At 45.3% G+C, this 26,624-nt stretch overlaps 1 protein-coding gene across 7 annotated transcripts in view; it reads right to left on the reverse strand.

The window, feature by feature from the left end:
* B3GALT1 (beta-1,3-galactosyltransferase 1) overlaps window positions 1-26,624 on the reverse strand; it is a 571,239-nt gene that overhangs the window by 459,187 nt on the left and 85,428 nt on the right. Inside the window, exon 2 of one of the 7 annotated variants that reach the window (XM_063933586.1) lies at window positions 16,094-16,148. The exons of 5 other annotated variants lie outside the window; for them this stretch is intronic. The gene's annotated coding sequence lies outside the window, so the exon portion shown is untranslated. Of the gene's footprint in view, window positions 1-16,026; window positions 16,149-26,624 lie in introns of those variants that run through there. One more of the 7 variants, XM_063933587.1, reaches the window with a different exon arrangement.

The following is a 26,624-nucleotide window of genomic DNA, read 5'->3' on the forward strand; positions in this document are numbered from 1 at the left end:
CATACAGACCCTAGTATCAGGAACAGTAGGGTCCTCAGTGATATGTAATACATCTTTTATAGCCACAATCATGTACTGAAGAGCACTCCGCCTCAGACATGCCGACACACGTGCACCCACCATACGCAGATACACTGGGCCTACAGGGGACAGACCTGCAGTAAAGCCTGTCAGAGAGACACAGAGGGAGATATAGCCAGCTCACACCCCAGCGCCTAAACCCGGTCTGAACACTACAGACAATGTCCCAGACCTGCAGCGCTTTTCTAAACTAATATAATGCACCAAAATCGCTGTGCCACCCCCACCCCCTCCCGTTTTTCACCCTGTTACTTGTTCAGCAGTGTGAGGAAGGACCAGCGTCTCTGCAGCCTTGTGAAGAGAAAATGGCGCCGGGCTGTGTGCTGTGAGGGCTAAGCCCCGCCCCCATACTGGCGCGCTTCAGACCCGCTCATTTTTAAACTTGTTTACACTGGCGGGGTCCGGACAGTGCCCAAGCACTTAGTCCGCTGTTGCCAGATAGATATATGAGGTGTATATGCTGCCCAGGGCGCCCCCCCCCGGCGCCCTGCACCCTGTAGTGCTGTGAGTGGGAGCAAGGCGCGCAGCGCGGCCGCTGTGCGGTACCTTAAAGCCGTCACTGAAGTCTTCTGATCTTCTTCTACTCACCTGTCTTCTGATCTCTGCAAGGGGGGTGACAGCGGGCTCTGGGAATGAACCCCTAGGCGTACCTAGTGTTCTAAACCCTAAGGAGCTAATGGTGTCCTGTAGCCAAAGAAGCAGAGCCTTTAAACTCACAGAAGTAGGTCTGACCTCTCTCCCCTAAGTTCCACGAAGCAGGGAGACTGTTGCCAGCAGTGCTCCCTGAAAATAAAAAACCTAACATAAAGTCTTTTCCGAGAAACTCAGTAGAGCTCCTCAGTGTGCATCCAGTCTGCCTGGAGACAGATTCTAAACTGGAGTCTGGAGGAGGGGCATAGAGGGAGAAGCCAGTTCACACCCCTTTGAAAGTCTTAAAGTGCCCATGTCTCCTGTGGATCCCGTCTATACCCCATGGTTCTTGAAGTGACCCCATCATCCTCTAGGACGTATGAGAAATAATCAGACAACATGCCCTGGAATACTATTGCTTTGCAGATGATACTCACTGAAGCTAGTAAGAACATAATATCAAACCTGAATGGCTCCAGGAGTGGAAGAGCGCCCATTGGATGACACTGAATCCCAATAAAAAAAGGTGTTATGGTAGGAGCTCACCGTCACAGAACCGTATCGCACCTTGGGGTTTCTAAATTGCCAAACACTGCTCACTGTAGGGGAAATGTATGAAGCCTTGGAGAGAGATAAAATCGAGAAGTTGACCAAAGCAACCAGTCATGTTCAGGCACAGTCTGCAAAACCATAGTTAGAAGTTAACTGGTTTCTAAGGGCAACTTCTGCATTTTATCTCTCTCAAGGATTTAATACATAATGGGCCTGATCCAGGTCCCTATGTAGCAGCAGCGCATACCGCAAAGTACCGGCGTTCGATACTTTGCGTATGCACTGAACCCGTACTTTTCTGCAAAGTAGCACGCAGATCAGCATCAGACTGTCAGTGCCTTCAGTCTGATGCTGTTTGGAGGCAGAGAGGCGTTGAAGGCCTCTGTTTTTCAAAATGGAGGCATGTCATGGACGTTGCAGGGAAGGTACGAGGCCAGTATCTCCCTCCGAGGACTGAGATTTTTGGCCTCTTTGTTGCTGCTGCAGTGGCCGGTTTGTGCAAACTCATGGGTCACTCAGCCGGACAATGGTTTTTGCAGATGATTCAATGCTGCATGCTAGGACGCAGCACGATCAGTAATCTGGCAGCAGCAGGCATGACGCCCCCTGCTGCATTACCATATTAGTGGTATCACTGCTGCTTCAAGGTAAGCAGCATCTATAGCACCTCCAACTACATCTGAATCAGACCCAGAGTCTTTAATTTTAGGTTGACACTTTAATAGAAAATGTCAGTTATGATCAAATCTTCATTCTTTCATCAGATAAACATAGCCAGAATAAAGCATTTGATCACAAGATCTTCCTACAATCATAAGCCCCATACCCACTAGGCGATATTGTGAACAATATCGCTCAGAAGGGCTAGTGTGTATGGGGCTATACTGTAAATACATTTGCATCCTGCAATGGAGTACTGCAATGCCCTCTACCTGGTACTTAGAGAAACGGAATTGCACTGCTAATCATTAGTACAAAATGCAGCAGCTAGAAAGTTAACTAAATTGCCCCATACCTGTCTTACAACTCCTCTACTTCATTCCCTTTACTGACTGCTTCTAAGATGGAGACTCTATTTCCACATTGGCTTACTGATTTTCAACTCCCTACACAACAAGGTACTTGAAGCAGCTTGTGACTCTCACTGATGCCACTGGCTCACTTTGATTTATAGATGAAAGACTACTAACATTACCTAGAACCTCTTGTACTCACTACTCAAAGACAGTTCATGAATATGGCTGGTGGCCGCAGCATAGGGTTACAATGAGCACAGAAGAGCAGCGCCATAACTAAGTGTGTGCCAGATGTGCCTGGCACACAGCGCAGTCGCCCTGGGAGCGCAACGGCCAGCAGCATGTAATGAGTCAAGTTGACTCATTACAAGCCGCCTCTGCTGTGTGCGCCGCGCTGAAGCCGGAGGCAGGGGAGGAGGAGAAGGAGGGAGGGGGACTGGAGCCGCAGCAGCGCTCTGTAATTGGTAGAGGCGCCGCTGCAGCAGTCCCCTTTCATTCTGTATTGGCTGCCCGGCACTGTTGTGAATGCTGGGATGCGCATCCCTCATCCCAGCATTCACAGCGGCAGCGGGCAGCCAATGCGGAAGGAGTGGGGACTGCTACAGTGGCGCCTCTACCAATTACATAGCGCAGCTGAGGCTCCAGTCCCCCTCCCTCCTCCTCCTTCTATCCTGCGGCTGCCCGGGATCTGCCAGCACGAGGAGCCTGACTTCCAGCGGGGAGAGATGGTAAGTATCTATCTATCTGTCTGTCTGTCTCTCTCTCTCTATTCTGTCTGCCGCAATGTGTAATAAGGGGATGCTGTCTACCGTAATGTGTAAAAAGGGGACGCTGTCTGCGGTAATGTGTAAAAAGGGGGACGCTGTCTGCCGTAATGTGTAAAAAGGGGGACGCTGTCTGCAGTAATATGTGAAAAGGGGGACGCTGTCTGCCGTAATGTGTAAAAAGGGGGACGCTGTCTGCTGTAATGTGTAAAAAGGGGACGCTGTCTGCCGTAATGTGTAATAAGGGGGACGCTGTCTGCCGTAATGTGTAAAAAGGGGGGCGCTGTCTGCCATAATGTGTAAAAAGGGGGACGCTGTTTGCCATAATGTGTAAAAAGGGGGACTCTGTCTGCCGTAATGTGTAATGACACTGCACACCCACTGCACTGCACAGCACTGTCACCTTTTACATTGATACAGTGTCCAGACATTGCCCTCCACAATATCACCAACTCTATCAGTTACATTAGCCATCTCAGGGCTTCCAGGCCAGCAGCCCAGGTGATGTGCTGCGGAGTCAGGGCCTCTGGGGATCTGGGTGCAGCTGTGGCAGGGAGGCACTTCTGTGACATCACGTGCAGAGGAGGCTCCGGGGCCCAGAGAGTATGCGGCGCAGGGAGGGCTATGAAAGCCTTCCGCTGTGCAGCTTTCATACACATCTATGCCAGTGGCCGCAGCAGCTTTTGTTCCACCTGCGCCACGGCTAGGGAGTGGGGATTGTGGATGCTGAAGGGGGCAGGCGGACTGGCAGCAGGACATAGGATGCTGCAGTAAAAGGATTTACCGATTTCTGGCTCTCCAAACTTCCATTGAAAGATTAGGAAAAGGGGCGTGGCCATATTACTTTACCCGTGGCCACGCCCCCTTTTGAATTTGTACCGATTTTTATGTGTAAATTGTTGGAAGGTATGTTGCTGCAGATGCAGTGGGCCTATTTTGGGGTGTGGGCCTGGAGCTGCAGCTCCATCAGCCTCATTGTTAATCCTGCTCTGGCGACACACAGTAGCCAAAGGGCAGAGCCTCCCATTGGATGTAACCTGTGTGGGAGGGCATTTCTCGCCCAATCAGCTGTGAACTAGGTGCGATAGACCTGCCACTAACCCAGTGAGAGCTCCTAGCCACGCCCAGCGTTATCCACACAGTCACAGAGTCACAGATCTGAGTTATTATATAGGAGATGGGTACTTCTGCTGTCACCAAGAAAGCTATGGAGACTGCACTTGCAATATATAACAGAGGGACTGCAGTAGATATCTATAATCTCGTTATTATAAAGGGTCCCATAAGTAAATATATGTTTTACTCCTAAAAAATTGCTGTTTTTGGAGAAATTAACACATAATTACTTTAAAAATGGTCCCTAAATGAAGCCAACAGTGCACTTTATAAAAATAATTAAAACAATAAAAAAATAAATAGATGCTGTGCATATGGGGGTAATTCTGAGTTGATCGCAGCAGGAACTTTGTTAGCAGTTGGGCAAAACCATGGGGGTGATTCCGAGTTGTTCGCTCGCTAGCTGCTTTTAGCAGCATTGCACACACTAAGCCGCCGCCTACTGGGAGTGTATCTCAGCATAGCAGAATTGCTAACGAAAGCTTCGCTAATTTTCTCGTAATGATTACCCCGCAGTTTTTGAGTAGCTCCAGACTTACTCAGCCATTGCGACTAGCTCAGTCCTTTTCGTTCCTGGTTTGACGTCACAAACACACCCAGCGTTCGCCCAGCTACTCCCCCGTTTCTCTAGCCACTCCTGCATTTTGCAACTCGAATGCCTGCGTTTTTCCGCACACTCCCATAAAACGGCCAGTTTCCGCCCAGAAACACCCACTTCCTGTCAATCACACTACGATCAGCACAGCGATGAAAAAGCTTTGTTATGCCGTGAGTAAAATACCTAACTTTTGTGTAAAATAACTAAGCGCATGCGCTCTGCGAACCTTGCGCATGCGCAATAAGCGACTAATCGCAGTATAGCGAAAATCGGCAACGAGCGAACAACTCGGAATGACCCCCCATGTGCACTGCAGGGGGGGCAGATATAACATGTGCAGAGAGAGATAGATTTGGGTGTGGTGAGTTCAATCTGCAATCTAAATTGCAGTGTAAAAATAAAGCAGCCAGTATTTACCCTGCACAGTAACAAAATAACCCACCCAAATCTTGCCTCCCCTGCAGTGAACATGGTTTTGCCCAACTGCTAAAAAATTTCCTGCTGCGATCAACTTGGAATAACCCCCATGGATCCATTAAGGATATTATGCCTCAATAGTCACTGTATATTGAAAACTCATATATAATTAATATTCTAAAAAATGCTGAAAGGTGTACTACACACTGTAAAGGGGTGTAGTATGGCTGACCGTCGGTCTCCTGACCGTCGGTCAGCTTACCGACGCCGGGATCCCGGCAGCATACCGACGCCGGGATCCCGGCGGGGAGGGGCGAGTGCAGCAAGCCCCTTGCGGGCTCGGTGGCGACCTGCAGTCGCCACGGGTTCTATTCCCACTCTATGGGTGTCGTGGACACCCACGAGTGGAAATAGTCCCTGTCGGTCGGCATGCCGACCATCGGGATAGTGGGGGTCGGGATGCTGGAGGAGGTCATGTGACCGTCGGTCTCCCGTCCGTCGGTCACATGAATACCACCCCTGTAAAGATATATGCAGCATACTGTACACTATATTGTTACCTTCCAGCCACATCTACAGGAAGGATTTTAAGTTGGAGGTACCTACAATATGTAAAAATGTACCTGCTTACACACAGGTTTGAGTTTATGCCTGGGTATTTTATGCGGACCTCTAAAGGGGGGTACTCACGGAGCGATCGCTGCTTTAAATCTAAGCTATCTGACTAGAGTGCTTAGATTTTAAGCATGATCTCTCTGTGTGTGTGTACCCCCCCCCCCCCCCCCACAGCGATAGCGATGCGCAGCCCCGCGCAACGCTATCGCTAGATTGGCCTGCATGCAGGCCAATCTAGCAGGTCGCTCATTTCACCCGCTGGGTGAAATGAGCGGCCCCCCGTCTCCCCCAGCACGCTCAGCACACATCGCGCTGTGCTGAGCGGTGGGAGAGATGTGTGCTGAGCGGTTCGCTCAGCACACATCTCTCCCACATTGGCCCGTGAGTACTGGCCTTTACTCAAGCCATCAGTGCATACGATATTGAGCAATTTATAGCAATACCTTTTTTGAAAATAGTAATGTAAATTAAATAAAAATAGGATTTTAATACCTACCGGTAAATCCTTTTCTCTTAGTCCGTAGAGGATGCTGGGTTCACTTCAAGTACCATGGGGTATAGACGGGATCCGCAGGAGACATGGGCACTTTAAGACTTTCAAAGGGGTGTGAACTGGCTCCTCCCTCTATGCCCTTCCTCCAGACTCCAGTTATAGGAACTGTGCCCAGGGAGACGGACATTTCGAGGAAAAGGATTTATTGTTAAATTAAGGTGAGATACATACCAGCTCATACCTCAAGCACGCCGTACAACATGGCATTCAACACAACGCAAGTCAACGGCATGAACAACATCAGCAACAGGCTGACTATAAACGTAACACAACATGTGTGTAACCATAACTAATAACTGCAGATACAGTACGCACTGGGACGGGCGCCCAGCATCCTCTACGGACTAAGAGAAAAGGATTTACCAGTAGGTATTAAAATCCTATTTTCTCATATGTCCTAGAGGATGCTGGGGTCACTTCAAGAACCATGGGGTTTATACCAAAGCTCTAGAACGGGCGGGAGAGTGCGGATGACTCTGCAGCACCGACTGACCAAACATGAGGTCTTCATCAGCCAGGGTATCAAACTTGTAGAACATCGCAAAGGTGTTTGAACCCAACCAAGTAGCCGCTCGGCAAAGTTGTAATGCGGAGACCACCCGGGCAGCCGCCCAGGACGAGCCCACCTTTCTGGTAGAATGGGCCTTCACCGATTTCGGTAACGGCAATACAGCCGTAGAATGAGCCTGCTGAATCGTATGACAGATCCAGCGCGCAATAGTCTGCTTGGAAGCAGGAGCCCCAATTTTGTTGTGAGCATACAGGACAAACATAGCCTCCATTTTCCTAAACTGAGCCGTTCTGGCCACATAAATTTTCAAAGCTCTGACTACATCGAGAAACTTCAATTCCAGCAAGGCGTCAGTAGCCACTGGCACCACAATAGGATGGTTCAAGTGGAACGACAAAACCACTTTCGTCAGAAACTGCTGACGAGTCCTCAACTCTGCTCTATCTTCATGAAAGATCAAATAAGGGCTCTTGTGAGACAAGGCCGCCAATTCAGACACCCGCCTGGCGGATGCCAAGGCCAACAGCATGACCACTTTCCAAGTGAGGAATTTCAACTCCAACTTTTGTAAAGGTTCAAACCAATGAGATTGAAGGAATTGCAACACCACGTTAAGATCCCACGGTGCCACAAAGGGAGGTTGGATGTGCAACACGCCTTTCACAAAAGTCTGTACTTCTGGAAGGGAGGCCAATTGTTTTTGGTAGAAAACCGATAAGGCTGAAATGTGTACTTTAATGGAGCCCAACTTTAGGCCCGCATCCACACCGGCTTGTAGAAAATGGAGAAAACGTCCTAACTGAAATTCTTCCGTAGGAGCCTTCTTGGATTCACACCAAGACACATATTTTCTCCAAATACGGTGGTAATGTTTAGACGTTACTCCTTTCCTGGCCTGAATAAGAGTGGGGATGACTTCCTTGGGAAAACCCTTTCGGGCTAGGATCCGGCGTTGAACCTCCAAGCCGTCAAATGAAGTCGCGGTAAGTCTTGGAGCACGCACGGCCCCTGCTGTAACAGATCCTCCCTCAGAGGAAGAGGCCAGGGATCTCCTATGAGTAATTCCTGAAGATCTGGATACCAAGCCCTCCTTGGTCAGCCTGGAACAATGAGGATCGCTTGAACCCTTGTTCTTTTTATGAGCTTTATCACTTTTAAAATGAGTGGAAGCGGAGGAAACACGTACACCGACTGAAACAGCCACGGTGTCACTAGGGCATCCACTCCTATTGCTTGAGGGTCTCTTGACCTGGAACAATATCTCTGAAGTTTCTTGTTGAGGCGAGACGCCATCATGTCTATTTGAGGAATTCCCCAAAGACTTGTCACTTCTGAAAAGACCTCTTGATGAAGACCCCACTCTCCCGGATGGAGATCGTGTCTGCTGAGGAAGTCTGCTTCCCAGTTGTCCACTCCTGGAATGAAGATCGCAGACAGAGCGCTTGTATGCCTTTCCGCCCAACGGAGAACCTTTGTGGCCTCTGCCATAGCCGCTCTGCTCTTTGTTCCGCCCTGGCGGTTTATGTACGCTACTGCTGTTATGTTGTCCGACTAAATCAAGACGGACTGATTGCGAAAATGTTCCGCTTGCAGAAGGCCGTTGTGAATGGCTCTTAACTCCAGAACGTTTACGTGTAGACACATTTCCTGGCTTGACCATCTTCCCTGGAAGCTGTCCCCCTGTGTGACTGCTCCCCAGCCCCGGAGACTCGCATCCGTGGTCACTAAGATCCAGTCCTGGATCCCGAACCTGCATCCCTCTAGGAGGTGAGAGCTGTGCAGCCACCACAGGAGTGAGATTCTGGTCTTGGAAGACAGGGTTATCCTTCGGTGCATGTGTACATGGGACCCGGACCACTTGTCCAACAGGTCCCACTGAAACACTCTGGCATGGAATCTGCCAAACTAAATGGCCTCGTAGGCCGCCACCATCTTCCCCAGCAACCGAGTGCATTGATGGATCGATACTCTTGACAGTTTCAGGATTTGTTTGACTAGGTTCTGAATTTCCAGAGCCTTTCCCACTGGAAGAAAAACTCTCTGTAATTCTGTGTCCAGAATCATTCCCAAAAACGACAGCCGTCTTGTCGGAACCAACTGTGATTTTGGCAACTTTAGGAGCCAACCATGTTGCTGCAGAATTGTCAGGGATAGCGTAATGTTCTGCAGTAATTGTTCCCTTGATCTCGCCTTTATCAGGAGATCGTCCAAGTACGGGATAATTGTGACTCCTTGCTTGCGCAGGAGAACCATCATTTCGGCCATTACCTTGGTGAAAACCCTCGGAGCCGTGGACAGACCAAACGGCAACGTCTGAAATTGGTAATGACAATCCTGAACTGCAAACCTCAGGTAAGCCTGATGTGGAGGATAAATGGGAACATGTAAGTAGGCATCATTTATGTCTACTGACACCATAAAATCCCCCTCCTCCAGACTGGAGATCACTGCCCGGAGAGATTCCATCTTGAATTTGAATTTTTTTTTTAGGTAGAAATTGAGGGATTTGAGGTTCAGGATTGGTCTGACTGAGCCATCTGGCTTCGGGACCACGAACAGGCTCGAATAAAAGCCTTCTCCCTGTTGCGACGGGGGAACCCTGACAATGACTTGATTGTGACACAATTTTTGTATTGCGGCGCATACCACCTCCCTGTCCGGAAGAGAAGCTGGTAAGGCCAATTTGAAAAATCGGCGAGGGGGAATGTCTTGAAACTCCAGTTTGTACCCCTGGGGCACTATTTCTAAAACCCATGGGTCCAGGGCCGAACGAGCCCAGAACTGACTGAAGAACCTGAGATGTGCCCCCACCGGTGCGGACTCCCGCAGAGGAGCCCCAGCGTCATGCGGTGGATTTGGCAGAAACCGGGGAGGACTTCTGCTCCTGGGAACCGGCCACGGCCAGTGATCGTTTACCTTTTCCCTTACCTCTAGTAGCAAGGAAAGAAGACCCTTGGCCTTTTCTGTATTTATTGGGCCGAAAGGACTGCATCTGATAGTGGTGTGCTTTCTTTTGTGGTGCAGGCACATAAGGTAAAAATGATGACTTACCCGCGGTAGCCGTAGATACCAACTCAGCGAGGCCGTCACCAAACAATACACCACCTTTATACGGTAGAGACTCCGTAGCTTTCTTAGAGTCAGCATCAGCATTCCATTGATGAATCCACAATGCTCTCCTAGCTGAGACTGCCATGGCATTGGCCCTTGATCCCAAGAGGCCAATATCTCTCGCAGCTTCCTTTAGGTAGACTGCAGCGTCCCTGATATAACCTAGTGTCAAAAGAATGCTATCCCTATCCAGGGTATCTATTTCAGGTGACAAGTTATCTGCCCATCTTTCGATAGCACTACTCACCCACGCAGATGCAATGGCTGGTCTGAGTAGCGTACCCGTGGTGATATAAATGGATTTCAATGTATTTTCCTGCCTACGATCCGCAGGATCCATTAGGGCTGCCGTGTCAGGAGACGGAAGAGCCACCTTTTTGGACAGCCGTGATAGAGCTTTGTCCACAATGGGGGGTGACTCCCGTTTTTCCCTATCCCCAGAGGGAAACGGATACGCCACTGGAATCTTTTTGGGAATCTGAAACTTTTTGTCAGGATTTTCCCAAACCTTTTCACAAAGCGTGTTCAGTTCATGAGAGGGAGGAAATGTTACCTCAGGTTTCTTTCCTTTATACATACAGACCCTAGTATCGGGAACAGTAGGGTCCTCAGTGATATGTAATACATCTTTTATAGCCACAATCATGTACTGAATGCTCTTTACCAATTTTGGTTCTAATCTGGCATCACTATAGTCGACACTTGAGTCAGTGTCCGTGTCGGTATCCGTGTCTGCCAGCTGGGTAAATGAACGTTTTTGTGACCCCGAGGGGGTCTGGACTTGTAACAACACATCCTCTACGGATTTCTTCCATGCCTGGTTCTGAGACTCAGATTTATCCAATCTCTTATTTATCAGAGCCACATTAGCATTGAAAGCACTCAAAACATTCACCCAATCAGGTGTCGGCAGTGCCGACAGGGACACTCCCACAGCCGTTTGTGTCCCTAACATCGTCTCCTCCTGGGAAGAGCCTTCAGCCTCAGACATGCCGACACACGTGCACGCAGCACACACAGACACACTGGGCATATAGGGGACAGACCCACAATAAAGCCTGTCAGAGAGACATAGAGGGAGTTTGCCAGCTCACAACCCAGCGCTTAAACCCGGTTCTGACACAATTACAGAATGTCCCAGACCTGCAGCGCTTTTATAATAACTTATATTTATATTGCACCAAAATTCACTGTGCCCCCCCCTGTTTTGCACTGTTACTTGTACAGCAGTGTGAGGAAGGACCAGCGTCCCTGCAGCTTCTGTGAAGAGAAAATGGCGCTGATGTGAGCTGTGAGGACTAAGCCCTGCCCCCAGAATGGCGCACTTCAGCCCCGCTATTTTTCCAAATCTTTATACTGGCGGAGGTTTGGATAGAGGTTTGGCACCCTGTCCCCTCTTGCCAGTCACTTTTTTAAAGGTTAATATGCTGCCCAGGGCGCCCCCCCCCCCCAGCGCCCTGCACCCTGTAGTGCCGCTGAGTGTGGGAGCATGGCGCGCAGCGCGGCCGCTGTGCGGTACCTCTGAAGCTGTCACTGAAGTCTTCTGTCTTCTTCTACTCACCTGCCTTCTGACTTTGCAAGGGGGGTGACGGCGGGCTCTGGGAACGAGCATCTAGGCGTACCTAGCGATCAGACCCTCAGGAGCTAATGGTGTCCTGTAGCCAAAGAAGAAGAGCCTTTAAACTCACAGAAGTAGGTCTGACTTCTCTCCCCTAAGTCCCACGAAGCAGGGAGACTGTTGCCAGCAGTTCTCCCTGAAAATAAAAAACCTAACATAAAGTCTTTTCAGAGAAACTCAGTAGAGCTCCTCAGAGTGCATCCAGTCTGCCTGGGCACAGATTCTAAACTGGAGTCTGGAGGAGGGGCATAGTGGGAGGAGCCAGTTCACACCCCTTTGAAAGTCTTAAAGTGCCCATGTCTCCTGTGGATCCCGTCTGTACCCCATGGTTCTTGAAGTGACCCCAGCATCCTCTAGGACTTATGAGAAAATAAATAACTCTCAGTAAAACTCCAAAGACAAGTGAACGGTACATTCAAGAACAGTGGGCCCGATTCATGTTTAGAAGTAAAGCAAAAAGGCAAGCAACTGAGCAAAACCATGTTGCACTGCAGGTGGGGTAGATGTGACATGTGCAGAGAGAGTTAGATTTGGGTGGGGTGTGTTCAAACTGAAATCTAAATGGCAGTGTAGAAATAAAGCAAACATTTGTGGGCTACATGCAAAATCAGCCAGAATTTACCCTGCACAAAAAAAACTATAAATGTATTTGCTCCCCTTGCATGGCAACATAGGTGTGCGCAGGGGGGGGTGCCTGGTGCGCACAGGCACCCCCTTATGTCTGGCATCACGATCTAACATGCCTGATGCAGCGATCGCCGAGCAGGCTGATTACTGTCCCCTCTGCGCTGCACCCTCTCAGGACCGCATTACTGACCAGACGCCTGGGTTAATCAAGGATGCCACCGCCTACCCATCACACCTGCCACATTCCCACCTCTCTCCTTCTATGCTATGCCAACGCCAGACACTGATGAGGATCAGCATGCAGTTCAGTACTGACAGGCGGCCGGCAGCAGCATTAACACGTCACTAGTTTTTCCAGCAGCAGCAGTACTAGTCTGCGACTGTCAGTGTCAGTGAGTGACTGATTTGTAAGTAAGCTGCTGCAGCTTGCAGGGGAAAGAGAGGGGCAGCCAGACCAGGCTGAGGACGAGCAGGGTAACTGCAGTGAGTGCCATCAGGGGTGTTTGTCTGCCAATGTATCTGCTTTATTAGGATTGGCACAAGGGTGGATATTTTATATTGCATTGACGCCAATAGATGGTGCTAGACACGCCCAAAAGGCGGTGCTAGGCATACCCCTCCGACGGTGCACCCCCTAATAAAATGTGCTGCGCACGCCTATGCATGGCAACATGGTTTGTACCTGACACAGTTACTAAAACATGAATCAGGCCCAACGTACATACAATGAGATGAAAAAAACATTAAAAGTAATTTACAAGCCACAAGAGTACAGCACAGATGCGGTTTTGTGACATTACGCTCCACTTTGGAATGGAAAATGCATGAATGAGTGGTACGGAATTGATCAGATGAGACTAAGGGGTGGAGAGGACGCTTTGACAGGGGCACTTCCAGCTTTGTGGTAGATACACAGCCTTTTCCTCCCAGCAAAATAACTTTTCATGTTATTATATTAATGAGGTCCAAGATTTTATTAGGACACATTTTACATCTTTCAGTTGGATATCTGTGAAAAAGCAAACTTGTATCTACACTTCCATCAAGGTAAAAATTATACTTAAAGATGCAAAAGTGACCATGAAATAAAGACCACCCAAATGTCCCTTTACTCTCATGATAAATGTAATCCATAAATGAGTCTAAACCAAGTAGATTAGCAGTATGCTATTGTTAGCACTGATAACAAAAGTCTTTCTGTTTTGTATATGGCACTAATATTGCCATGTAGCTGGTACCATGTACAATACGGTTATCCTGAGTGCGGGCATATTTCATTTGTTTTGTTTGTAAACCAAGTAGAGTTTTAGCAGAAGAACAAAATTGTGTATTAAGTTAACATATATAGAACTGGATGTAGGATTAGATTGTCCTTCGTTCTGCATACTGTACCTACTGTAGCTGATAATATGTAGGTTTGCAAAAGTAGAGCTGTTGCTCAGAGCAACCAATTACATTCTGGATAACCGTTACTTTGTACATTCTAGAAGACTTCTACCTTAGTAAATTTGCCCTCTAGATTGGGTTGTAGAGGAATCTCCCAAGAATATAGGATAGATGGGATCCCACACTGTGAGCACCGTCTGTTGCATCGGCACAAAATATTGCGTTTTGCGAGTGCAGTGGATTGGGTTTGTAAATGATCTCCTATGTGGTTTACAATAAACTTTAGGCTAATACAAATGTTAATGTTAATTTGTTTAAGAGACAAAATCTCTGCAAGTCTACTTTTTATCTCAGGCCAGGCAGATGATTAAGTTTAAAATAATAAATTGCACACACTGAACACATTAAAAATCAACCAATCAAACGAAATAAGAATTTGTAAAAGCAGTTAATTTACAATGAAACAGACATGTAGCAGTATTATCTTTGTTGTAAGACTGAACAGCACCACCAATGCAGGTTTCACGGTCATTACACAGAAATTTCACACATTTATTGGGATAGCAAATATGGCATTTTCTTAACATTCATGTATCAAAGCTCTGGAGTCAATAATACATATCAAGGGGGGCCTCAATGGGGGTCCAGGCTTGCCAGGAGGAAAAAACAAACCCGATATAGCATATCCATGCCCTTTTCAGTACGCTGCACTCTGCGTCCCTTCTTTCATAAACAGATTGGGTTTAGCCACGCTTCCTTGGCCAGCCACTCCCATCTCTCCTCAATAGCATTTGGTCCTGCCAGAACAACACAGGTGCAGAAGTATATACTGATGGAAATTTGGTGAGTTTTGATCAGAGATGTGCGGAAATGGTAGGCTGGGGAGGCATTGCCTCCCCTGCCATAGAATTATTACTTCAAAGTTTTGACTATAAAAATGATTAGAATAATACAAAGAAGATATTTATAATATATTCTTTGTATTTTTCATATATTTTATACTGTCAAAACTCTGCATATACTGGAGAATTACAGAAAAAGCTCTGCCTCACCTCACCACACGTCACTGGCGCATACTGGCCTACTTTGCTACTGCTCTTTCCGGGAGGGAGCATGCAGGTCACAAAGCAAGGGGGTGTGGTTCGAAGAGGGGCAGTCTGGGTGCATGGATACACGTTTGCACCATTGCGGCCCCGTCCCTAGTGCCCATATTACCGGCATTGTAAAGCGGAGGTCGGGGCTATGATGATGCAATTTAGTGTGTATCGCGTCATCGTCCTACCCATTTTTCTCAGTGAGTGGGGGTTGAGACGGGGTCAGCTGAATGCGGCAAACTTGCCTACTTTTCCAGGTGGCCAGGAGTGATTTTCGGGAGCGTCCTGGCTGTTCCGGGAGAGTAGACAAGTATGCACTGGAGTGCAGATATATAGTTTTAGCATTTCTTAATATGTTTGACAATGTTTGCTCCTTCATTCTACCTAGCCCTCCCAATAATGCTGAGTTTCCTGACATTGGCCACCTCTGCACCACATCTATAGACAACACACATGTATCACAACAATGACAAATGTTAAAGCTTCTGTATTAAAAGAAATACAGATCTAGCTTTAGATGTATTTTGCATTGGTGTATAAAGAAGACTTATCAAACAACATAATTTATATTTGTATATATTAACCACGGAGCTAAACTATACAAATTTGTCATAATACCATACACCTATTCCTTTTGTGCAATATGATGCGAGATGCCTGGCACAATATCCAAGCTGCATACTTTTTTTTCTCAATTTTAATTTGCAAAAAAATGTACTACGTACTTAGGATTACTGTTTAGGCAAAGTAGCAAAGTCCGTGATGTGATAAGAGGAGCTATTTGTCTGCTTTCCCTAAAGAATATAACAAGCAGCAAGTAGAGAGATTTATTTAAGAATATGTATTTCATGTACAATATTTAGCCGGTAACACTGCTTTGCTGTATATTAATGTTCAAAATCAACTGTATATTTTACATTTTGCTCTTTAATGTCTCTAGAGGTACAGTATATTTATTTTACGATTGTACTAAAGTCTGGTGCCCATACACCTAAAGATTTATCTTCCAATCTGGCTGGTTGGAATGAAAATCTGGTAATGGATCACAGCATATGACAGTTGACCATTTGTCATTTGCCCCCATCCATGTCATTTGCTCCCATCCATTACCAGATTTTCGTTTCAACCAGCCAGATTGGCAGATAAATCTTTAGATGTATGGGCACCTAAATACTTTGTTTTTTTATTATTTTCCATAACTAAACATTGCTGTTGTAGGAAACTTTTGATATTAAACAATAATAATATATTTTAAGAATAATACATAAATAAAACATGTTGTGTAAATATTGATTTACACATATCCAAACAAAAATAATCCATTCTAAATAACACACTTCTGTAATATTTATCACACGTGATTCCCATCTTGTCTTTTCAAATGATGTTTATATCATTTCAGACCTGATGCTTGGTTTAGAAGATACAAGCAGTTGATATATGAAGTGTCCATGGTAACCTGACAGAAGAGATTAGAGAAGCCATAAGTTTTAATGCTTTGAAAACATTAAATCACAAAACATTGAGAAATGCTCAAGGGGAAGTATAACAGATAAGACAGGTAAGGCTTTTAGAGGAGACTGCTGCTTGAATTAAGAGTCTATATAAACTCATTGCCACCAGATACTAAGATATGAAGGAAATCTGTTGCACTGCACAAGAACTTAAACAGAATCCTTTATGCAGGGAATTTTATTTTCTTCCACAGGCATCTATGTAATATATATATTCGCGCTGATCCAAGCAGTCCATATACTAATGAGAAATAGTCAGTGTTCCTGAAGATCCTTAGTATTAGTATATGATAGTCCTCTACAGCCTCCTCTCAGAAATAGCCGTACCACGGGCTCAATGTAGCATATGTGAAGAAAGCAAATGAGGGGCGCAAAGTATCAGTGAGATTATACTGCACTTATTTTAATAGCAGTATTCATATACATACATTAAAGTTTCAATAAAGCGGCTCAGTTTTATTGAAACTTTAATGTATGACGAAGACCGTGATTGGTCTAAACGCGTTGGAGTGGTACGACATAACCGGATGTACTGACGTCATTAGTGCTGTACTGACTCTGCTTGAGCTTCAAGCCGCGAGCGGTGAATTTGCCGGCAGGTGGTTTCTTTTTTCGGACGCTATCCGGAGGCACCGATGGTGATCTACTGAGCCGTTTTATTGAAACTTTAATGTACGTATATGTATACTACTATTAAAATAAGTGCAGTATAATCTCACAGATACTTTGCACCCCTCATTTGCTTTCTTCACACATGTATATATATATATATATATATATATATATATAAAATGGAATATATATATATATATATATATATATATACAGGTTGAGTATCCCATATCCAAATATTCCGAAATACGGAATATTCCGAAATACGGACTTTTTTGAGTGAGACTGAGATAGTGAAACCTTTGTTTTTGATGGCTCAATGTACACAAACTTTGTTTATTACACACAGTATTGTATTAAATGACCTTCAGGCTGTGTGTTTAAGGTTTATATGAAACATAAATGAATTGTGTGAGTGTACGCACACTTTGTTCAGTGCACAAAGTTATTAAAATATTGTCTAAAATTACCTTCAGACAGTGTGTACAAGGTGTATATGAAACATAAATGCATTCTGTGCTTAGATTTAGGTCCCATCACCATGATATCTCATTATGGTATGCAATTATTCCAAAATACGGAAAAATACGATATCCAAAATACCTCTGGTCCCAAGCATTTTGGATAAGGGATACTCAACCTGTATATATATATATATATATATATATATAAATACTAGCTTTATATGAAGTACAGTATGTAGTATTGGTAAACTATGTAAGGCCATAGAATATTCTGTAAATATTTTGGTTGAATTCAGTCAGATGTGGTAATTTACCACGGGCTAATTGAATCAGGGGAACTGGACTATAGATCTACAATGTCGAGGTCAACAGTCAGCAGGTTGACACCATATGGTCGACATTCATTAGGTCAACATTGACTAAAGGTCAACATTACTATGAAAGGTCGACATTGGAAAAGGTTGACATGGACAAAAGGTCACCAGGTTCATATGGTCGATATGATGATGGTCGACACGCATATGGTCAACATATTTTTATGAATTTTTTTCATGTTTTTTTTGCTTTTTCCATCCCTTACTATCAATGTCACAAATCATAACCCTTAGTAACCTTGTGTTGAACAAGACACTATGTCCGAAGCGTGGCGAGCGATGTGAGCCTGCGAGGGGATGTGTTTCTACAAATGGTGGTCCCAGGTGGAAAAACTATCCACACTAAGCCCAAAAATGCAAAAAAATATATTATAATAATGTGTCGACAACTGCCATGTCGACATTTTCAGCCTGTCAACCTTGTGTTGACCTTTTATAATTCGACCTTTTGTCAAAGCAAATGCATGTCAACCATATGGGGTCAACCTAATGATTGTCAACCTATACATTGTAGATGTTCTATACCACACCCCTGAAGCAGCGGGGCTATTCAATTAGTCCTGAAGACAGCCTGCAAGCTGCAGTTAATGAGGTTTATTTTTTCAATACTGTGCAGGCTTTGAAAGAAATCGCCATTAAACAGCTTTTTTCGGGTGCTGCGACCGTGTTAACCCATACTGTAGGTCCAGGAAGTTGTCCCAGATTCTATGGATTAATGCCCATTAACACAGTAATTTACCGGGTGAGAAAAAGGGTCCCTAATTCATAACCCCGGCCATTAAATCCCAAGGCTCACACACTTTTTCACCTGTGTTAATTTACTGCCTCTAACTGAATTCACCCCTGGAGGTTGGAATCTAGGGGGTAATTCCAAGTTGATCGCAGCAGGATTTTTGATAGCAATTGTGCAAAACCAGGGCCCTCATTCCGAGTTGTTCGCTCGCAAGCTGCTTTTAGCAGCTTTGCACACGCTAAGCCGCCGCCTACTGGGAGTGAATCTTAGCTTATCAAAATTGCGAACGAAAGATTCGCAATATTGCGAAAAGACTTCTCTGTGCAGTTTCTGAGTAGCTCGAGACTTACTCTGCCAGTGCGATCAGTTCAGTGCTTGTCGTTCCTGGTTTGACGTCACAAACACACCCAGCGTTCGGCCAGACACTCCTCCGTTTCTCCAGCCACTCCCGCGTTTTTCCCAGAAACGGTAGCGTTTTTTCAAACACTCCCATAAAATGGCCAGTTTCCGCCCAGAAACACCCACTTCCAGTCAATCACATTACGATCACCAGAACGAAGAAAAAACCTCGTAATGCCGTGAGTAAAATTCCTAACTGCATAGCAAATTTACTTGGCGCAGTCGCAGTGCGAACATTGCGCATGCGCAGTTAGCGGAAAATCGCTGCGATGCGAAGAAAATTACCGAGCGAACAACTCGGAATAACCACCCATGTGCACTGCAGGGGAGGCAGATATAACATGTGCAGAAAGAGTTAGATTTGGGTGGGTTATTTTATTTCTGTGCAGGGTAAATACTGGCTGCTTTATTTTTACACTGCAAATTAGATTGCAGATTGAACACACCCCACCCAAATCTAACTCTCTCTGCACATGTTATATCTGCCTCCCCTGCAGTGCACATGGGGGGTCATTCCGAGTTGTTCGCTCGCAAGCTGCTTTTAGCAGCTTTGTACACGCTAAGCCGCCGCCTACTGGGAGTGAATCTTAGCATATTAAAATTGCGAACGAAAGATTAGCAGAATTGCGAATAGACACTTCTTAGCAGTTTCTGAGTAGCTCCAGACTTACTCGGCATCTGCGATCAGTTCAGTGCTTGTCGTTCCTGGTTTGACGTCACAAACACACCCAGCGTTCGCCCAGACACTCCCCCGTTTCTCCAGCCACTCCCGCGTTTTTCCCGGAAACGGTAGCGTTTTTTCGCACACTCCCATAAAACGGCCTGTTTCCGCCCAGAAACACCCACTTCCTGTCAATCACATTACGATCACCAGAACGAAGAAAAAACCTCGTAATGCCGTGAGTAAAATTCCTAACTGCATAGCAAATTTACTTGGCGCAGTCGCACTGCGGACATTGCGCATGCACATTAGCGACTATTCGCTCCGTTGCGACAAAAAAATAACGAGCGAACAACTCGGAATGACCCCCATGGTTTTGCACAATTGCTATCAAAAATCCTGCTGCGATCAACTTGGAATTACCCCCCTAGTTAGCAGCAATCACACCATACAATAGGAACAGTGCAGGTATAAATACTAATCCTGCATGTAGCTATCAGTTCTCCTAATCCAATACAGATGCTTATTTAACATCATGGTGTAAAGAGCATTAGAGTGGAGTGACCCACAGCAATTAAATATCAGCTTTTAGCAGCCTAGTGTACAAAGACTGATTAAATCTAATATTTGAATGACTGCCATGAAATAAAGATGAATCATACATCTACTGAAGTCAATCATTTTACATTCAGGCTATACTACTTGTGCTGTTCAAGTTAGCCACATATACTGTATTGTAACATAAGGGCTGATGGGGGTAATTCCAAGTTGATAGCAGTAGGAATTTTGTTAGCAGTTGGGCAAAACCATGTGCACTGCAGGGGAGGCAGATTTAACATGTGCAGAGAGAGTTAGATTTGAGTGTGGTGTGTTCAATCTGCAATCTAATTTGCAGTGTAAAAATAAAGCAGCCAGTATTTACCCTGCACAGAAACAAAATAACCCATCCAAATCTAACTCTCTCTGCAATGTTATATCTGCCTCCCCTGCAGTGCACATGGTTTTGCCCAACTGCTAAAAAATTTCCTGCTGCGATCAACTTGGAATTACCCCCAAAGTTCCTGCTGCGATCAACTCAGAATGACCCCCGATGTTAGGAGAGAGCATAGAGGGAAATGTTCTGGGGTCCCAACTTTCATTAAGTGTTTTTCATTTGTATTTTAAAGTTTCCTAACAGCCCTTCTACTCACATTTACAGAAAATGGTTGCAGCTGTCATTAGTAGATAGAAAAAAAAATCTGTGTCAAAATAAAAAGATCTCCATAGGTTTGGAGTGCATACCTCCCAACACGACCCTCTCTAGACACAATGCTCTGTTCTGGACTTTTCTCCTTATTTATGATTTCTGGCACCTGTGTTGAACAGGTTAATAGACAAGAAAGGTGTTTCAGCACAGGTGATGGCAATCATAAATTAAGAGGGAAGTCCAGGAGCAGAGCATTGTGTCCCTCCTGGAGAGGGTCATGTTGGGAGGTATGGGAGTCGCGTACAGCGATGAGCTGAGGAAATTGATAAAGAAAATATACATATTGTATGTACAGTGTTTGGTATTTCCAGCGCTGCTCCAGTTGTTAAGTTGTGCAATGTTTTTGGTGCGGAGAAAGAAATGTATATAGTGTATACTGTGTCATACCTGCCGACTTTATGGCTGCTCTCTCCAGGAGAGAGCAGCCAGGTCGGCTCAGCAGGGTGGCGGGCAGTGATGTGACGTGCAGAGGGGGGCGGGCCAGAGGTGGAACGGGGGGGTGATGGAGGCAGAATGGGGCGTGGCTGTGGGATTGCGTCATGTAAGCCACGCCCCCTGCTGTGTAATGCCGCTATTACCGGCATTATACAGCAGGGGGCGTGGCTATGATAACGCGATTCAACAAGAATCGTGTCATCGCCTGCCCAGGCCGCCCACTTTATTCGCTAAGTGGGCGGCCGGGCAGGGGGGACCCCTGAAATCGGGAGACTTGCCTACTCTTCCGGGGGGCCGGGAGGGTCACCCGATTTTCGGGAGCCTCCCGGCCATTCCGGGAGAGTAGGCAAGTATGCACTGTGTATAGGTGAGACAATCATCTAACAAGTGGTGTGCTCACCATTTGTTGTAGAGAATTGCACCTTGGGTAAAATTGCACCAATACCCACCTGGGGTTGCGGTCTGCAACGCTGCCTCCTGGGTATATTGAATACAAGGGAGAAAAGCATTGTGCTCTCTGTTGTAATTGATAGACCCACCAGATGGGATCAGTACTAAATGCCGCCGGCCGGAATCCCGGCGGTCGAAATACAGACGCCGGAATCCCGACCACACAATCCCGACAGGGGTGGCGAGCGGAACGCAGCCCCTTGCGGGCACGGTGCCTCGCTACGCTCGGCACACTATTATATTCTCCCTCTTTGGGTGTCGTGGACAACCACGGAGGGAGAATATGTCGGGATTGTGGCGGTCGGGATTTTTGTGGCGGTCGGGATTGTGGCGGTCGGGATTCCGGCGTCTGTATTTCGACCGCCGGGATTCCGGCCGGCGGCATCTTGACGGCATCCCCACCAGATAAGTATTTATGGGTCTATACCCACACTTTGTTTGTCAGACATATGTTCACTTTGGACATTGATTTGGAACCCAGCTGTCCTTCTGTGTCTTTATTATTAATTGTAGGGAAACCATCTCAACCGTAGGAGGGAAATTGTGTAATATGAATGCTATACAGTACTCCCTTATTAATAAATAACAACAGAGAGCACAATCTTTTCTCTCATTTTATTCCATATACCCATTGAGAACCACCTTACAACAGCTGGAATTTGAGGAGGGTATTTTCGCTACCATATTGGTGCAATTTTCCCCAAGTGCGCCTACACCGAATGGTGAGCATACCACTTGTTAGACGATTGTCTCACTTATATTACACAGTGTACACTATGGGGGTAATTCTGAGTTGATCGCAGCAGCAAGTTTGTTAGCATTTGGGCAGAACCAGGGCCCTCATTCCGAGTTGTTCGCTCGCTAGCCGCTTTTCGCAGCAGTGCACACGCTAAGCCGCCGCCCTCTGGGAGTGAATCTTAGCTTAGCAAAATTGCGAACGAAGTATTCGCAGTATTGCAAAAAGATTTTTTTTTGCAGTTTCTGAGTAGCTCGAGACTTACTCTTCCAGTGCGATCAGTTCAGTGCTTGTCGTTTGTGGTTTGACGTCACAAACATACCCAGCTTTCGCCCAGACACTCCCCCATTTCTCCAGCCACTCCCGCGTTTTTCCCAGAAACTGCAGCGTTTTTTCACACACACCCATAAAATGGCCAGTTTCCGCCCACAAACACCCACTTCCTGTCAATCACACAACGATCACCAGAACGACGAAAAAACCTTGTAATGCCGTGAGTAAAATACCAAACTTCTTAGCAAATTTACTTGACGCAGACGCAGTGTGAACATTGCGCATGCGCAGTTAGCGGAAAATCGCACCGATGTGAAGGAAAAGAACGAGCGAACAACTCGGAATGAGGGCCCATGTGCACTGCAGGGGGGGCAGATATAAAATTTACAGAGAGAGTTAGATTTGGGTGGGTTATATTGTTTCTGTGCAGGGTAAATACTGGCTGCTTTATTTTTACACTGCAATTTAGATTTCAGTTTGAATACACCACACCTAAATCTAACTCTCTCTGCAAATGTTATATCTGCCCCCCTTGCAGTGCACATGGTTTTGCCCAACTGCTAAAAAATGTCCTGCTGCGATCAACTTGGAATTACCCCCTATATACATTTCTTTTCTTTCTATGAATTAGTAGTTGGAGAAATGCTGGAACTACCAATATTATCCAGCATTGAGACAACTCATAGAGAGCTGCTTTATCAGATGAAGTGAAATCCATTACTAACGTCCTATCTGGCATGTCTAACCATTTAAGACACCATCTGGGAGCTGTTCACACCTCCCAATGCCTCCATTTAGAATGACCATAGAACAGACCATGAAGGTAAGTACCAGAGGTGGTTCTACCCAGAAGAAAATCTGTGGTTCCCACATATGATGGAATTACATAACTCAGGATTATATGTATTCAGGACATGCTGGAACTATTACTCCCATTACAGCTGTAAATAACATAGGGGCAGATGTATGGACCTGGAGAAGGCATAAGGAAGTGATAAACCAGTGATATGTGCAAGGTGATAAATGCACCAGCCAGTCAGCTCCTGTCAGTTTGCATATTGGAGCTGATTGGCTGGTGCGTTATTACGTTGCACTTATCACTGGTTTATCACTTCCTTATGCCTTCTCCCCCCATAGAACTCAGGGTGCTGTATGTGTCCTTTACACGGCACGATAACTGGAGGGTGACCTGCATAATACATTAGCCATGTCAAATTAATGCCAATGTTATATACAGTATTTCAGAACTGAACTCTAGGTTGCATACTGTACTAACAGCTAGAATACGGGACTGCACCATTTTTTAGTAGCCACTAGAATTGGGGTTGGCATTGTATAGAAGGCATTATAATGTGGCTGTACACTTACAACCAGCATGTGGGTGTGGTTGTTGGTTTATATACTTGCCTGCAGAATAGAAGCCGCTTTTTATACTTGTCATCTTAACGTATAAAGTTTTATACTAGCCTTTAGAATGGGGAGTCTATATTGTATGCTAGCAACCACAATTGGGGCTTACATTGTATACGCAGGGCCATCTTAACATATAGGCACACTGGGAAGCTGCCCAGGGCCCCACTATTCTAGGGGCCTTCAAGCAGGGGTGAGTGGTGGTCACACAATCAGAGCGGCAAGGCAGCATTCTCTACCTGCCTCCCAGCCTGTAGCCAGACAGTGATTGGCTGTCAGCATGCTGATTGGTGGATAGCTGGAGTTATTCACCAGAGTGCTGACAGCCAGTCACTGTATGGAAGCATGTGAAGAGATGGTGCAGGACTGCAAGTCAGGCATGTTATGATTTTTTTAATTGGTTCCTGTGAATTGGGTGGTTAGGGGCCCGAGTGTATTGCTGTGCCCTGAGCCTACAATGCTGTTAAGACGGCCCTATGTATACTTGCCTAAATAAAAGGAGTCTCAGTAATATACTTGTCACCGGCACAATGCGTTTGAAGTTCACAGCTTTGCAGCTTTGTTTCTTTGCCCACAAGTTGCACTTCATTGATACATTTTCACTGAGCATTGCTAAGAAATTAATGGAAAGTACCCATTGATTGATCTTTTTTTGCTAACTTATTATTGATTGGCAACATCTCCTGTCCTGGGTAGATTATTTCACGTCCATTCTGCAAGGTACTGTATACATTTTGTGTTGGGCGCTAAATTTGATTAATTTTTAGGTTGATTTATTAACAAACAGATACTTGTACACATTTAGGGGGATGATCCAATGAATGCCGACGACCCTGGCATTTCTGGCAGCAGCCTCATTAGGTGCGAGCAGGAATTTGCGGAAAGTGTCCCATTAAGTATTGCAGCACCCAAAACAACTGAATCCCCCCTTATAATCATACACATTGCTCTGAATAAGAGTTTTACCACTTATACTAGCAAACCTAACAGTATTTTTTATATTTTACAAAGATGAAGTGCAATCATTATTTATTTTACAGAGCCCAACATTGCTATTCCACATTTCAAGTATTGGCTGATTCTCCAATACAGGTATATCAACAATATAATAAATCATCCTTTTCACATTGTGACTGCTTATAGTTTACACATGTTACCATATCCTTCACTGGTGGTGGTGGGGGGTTTGGGGGAATTTTAAATGAGCAGATTTAAAATTTTAGAAAAAGTGTGTGCAAATTTCTCCTGCATGCAAAAAAAAAAATGTGTCTGCTTTACAACATGGTTTGTCTTCATTTCATACATAGGCATCTTATTTTATTATCTGCTTTTTCATTTTTTCATGCTGTGATAGTTGCATCAGCATTTGTCATTTATTGCATGGTGCATTACTAGATTTTAGTACATTTTAAATATTAAATATACCCTATTTTGCCCCTGCTACTTGCTTCTTTTAGTATTTCTATGCTACTTGCTATTTACGGAACATAGGGATCCCCTCTTTGGGAGCTACACCTAGTATACATTGACTCTGTGGAAGTTCTGTATTCAATTTTATACAGTATATTTATTCTGAGACTTGTGGCTCTGATTCAGAAATGGATGCAGTTCGCACAGTAGCTGGGCACTGCAGATCTGAATGCTGCGTCTGCAGATGCAGCATCGGATCACCATCAGGATCATCTGTTGCAGCATCTGCCATCTGACTGTGTTAATCAGAATGGCCGCCTCATCTCCGCAGCGGAGGCCAGTAAATCTGCATCAGATGATACAAACACTGGCCTCGGCACTTCCACAAAACTGAGGTCGCCACCCACTCCCAAATGTCAATCATGTTGCAGCTTAGTGAGAACGAGACCTGCACATGTGCAGTGTGGCATCTTGGCATGTGCAGATCTCACACAATCGGAGATGTTAGCAGTAAAAAACAGCAACAAATATACAACTTAAAACAACTAAAATATATACATACCACAATGGCTGCCACCTTTCAGCAAATATTATTGTCGGGTTGAATTCCAAAGCCTGATATAGGTATAGGCATTAATAATATGTGGTATAAGAGCAAGGAGATGAAACAGATGTAGAAGAGTATTGGAATAAAATGTTAAACAAACTTCCTAAAATTCAAAACCTTCTTTGTTGCCTGAAGATCCCTCTGAGTTTTGCACTGATGCAGTCAGTTCGTCTAATTTCATATGTATATTCTATCCCTTTACATATTTAATAATGTGAGGAAAATGCTATAACACAGGAAACCCAGCTGGGATTATTAACTGAAAGGAATATTATTTATTAAGAGGTTTCTGAATGATCAATTACATCTCCAAGTCCGGACACTTCACAAGATTAGAAAGTATCACATGAAAAGCTGAGTTTAAGTCTATTATGTTTGATGAAGTAATATACAGCATGCAATGAGGTTAAGCAAGGTTAACAAAGGAAAACTAATCAAGGCACTAACAGCTTCAACAACTGTCTGCTATTTTAGTTGTCCTTGACTCTTATGACAGATTTATGACAGTCAACCCCACATCCTTTAAACTCAAGTGTTAAAGAGTGATGGCTGTTACCTTCTCTCTATTAGTAAACAACTGTCACAGTACTTAATTAGTGGGCTGGATGGAC

Source organism: Pseudophryne corroboree, chromosome 7 (genome assembly GCF_028390025.1).
Source record: "Pseudophryne corroboree isolate aPseCor3 chromosome 7, aPseCor3.hap2, whole genome shotgun sequence".
Lineage (NCBI taxonomy): Eukaryota > Metazoa > Chordata > Amphibia > Anura > Myobatrachidae > Pseudophryne > Pseudophryne corroboree.